At 37.9% G+C, this 1,498-nt stretch overlaps 1 long non-coding RNA gene across 1 annotated transcript in view; it reads left to right on the top strand.

Annotated features, from left to right (window-relative positions):
• The first annotated feature begins 457 nt into the window (after positions 1-457).
• LOC107602195 (uncharacterized) overlaps positions 458-1,498 on the top strand; it is a 20,857-nt gene continuing 19,816 nt past the window's right edge. The window contains exon 1 of the long non-coding RNA XR_001611005.1: positions 458-469. This is a non-coding gene — a long non-coding RNA (uncharacterized lncRNA). The remainder of the gene's footprint in view (positions 470-1,498) is intronic.

Below are 1,498 nucleotides of genomic sequence, written 5' to 3'. Positions count from 1 at the left end.
CACATGCACATGCTTACACACACACACTCCTCTTTCCCACGGATACGCATTGTTCACTCCCCAAGCCTCATTAATTCAGTAAATACAGAAAGTAACAAATATAAAGTACATTCCATTCTGAACTCATGTTCAAATAACTCGCGCTCAAAAGTTCCTTCAGTGCTGTTTGTAATCATGATTTATGAATTGAACTACTCTCCATTTTTAAAATCATGTTAAAAATAGCAGAGAAGGCAATTCCCAGCTGTGCACACCTTCTATCTCCAGTCATCTTATGAGGAGCCATTATGTGCGTCAGAATTACCTTCAATTTGGCTAATTTGACCATCTGGGATTCTCACTATCTGGATTGACTTCCTCCCATTCAACTTTGTTCTTGACTTCTATTCTTTGAAATTCTCCCATGTCCAGTGTGAATGAGTTACATGGAGGCACTATGTCTTGGCCGGTGAAATGGGGGCTAAGGAGGGTCCGGCCAATTAGCTTTCATGATAGACCCTGTCTGGCTACCCGAGAATCTCTCTCGGGATTGAGTTTCAGCAGATTATAGACTGTGGATATTGTCTTGTTTGATGAGGTTAGATGCTCTAGAGATGCTCTTTTTGGAGAATGTCCACATTTCTGGAATTGATAAATACTGTAGGTTCTAGATGAGAGCACCTTTCACAATTTTAAGAAACTTAACCATAAGGTTAACAGTTGCTATATTGGACAACAATGTCGTAAAATCAGATTTAGAAAATATAGGAAACATGCTGAAAATATAAAAATTATATTTAGGTATATTTGAAAAGTTCCCACTAACACAGATTTGTATATTTGAATATGCCACAAAAAAAAGAATAAATCAATAAATCAATAGAATAAATAGGCCATAATGTCCAGTTCTTACTATTAAAGGGGTCATATGATGTTGCTAAAAATAATATTATTTTGTGTATTTGGTGTAATGAAATGTGTTTATGTGGTTTAAGGTTAAAAAAACATTATTTTCCACATAGTGTACATTATTGTTTCTCCTCTATGCCCCGCCTTTCTGAAATGCGTAGATTTTTACAAAGCTCATCAGTCTGAAAAGCGAGGTGTGCTCTGATTGGCCAGCTATCCAGTGCGTTGTGATTGGCCGAATACCTCAAGCATGTGACAGCAATGTTACGCACCTTACCATATTGTGATGCCCTGTCCGGCCGGAGCGACAAGACAAAAACATGAAAACCCATTATAAACAAGGCATTTGTTGCATCCAGTGGGGACATAATTACGGATTATAATGACTTATACTGTCTTTTTAAGCGTTGCAATGTGCCGCGTAAACATAAAACCATGTCTGCATTTGTGGTCGGAGAAATTACAAACAACAAGCACTAATCTACACTGCTCAAAACTCGTGTTTGAATCGTCAGTGGCAAATTCTTTATATATAAAAAACTTACTTACAGTCTGTGAGTCAGAACAGCCGGCATTGTAGTCTACTCTCCCAGGATCAGGAAACAGTCCC

Source organism: Sinocyclocheilus grahami, unplaced genomic scaffold (genome assembly GCF_001515645.1).
Source record: "Sinocyclocheilus grahami isolate Dianchi unplaced genomic scaffold, SAMN03320097.WGS_v1.1 scaffold321.1, whole genome shotgun sequence".
NCBI classification, from domain to species: Eukaryota; Metazoa; Chordata; class Actinopteri; order Cypriniformes; family Cyprinidae; genus Sinocyclocheilus; species Sinocyclocheilus grahami.
The sequence above is the reverse complement of the archived record's forward strand: the minus strand, read 5'-3'. Positions and strand labels throughout refer to the sequence as shown.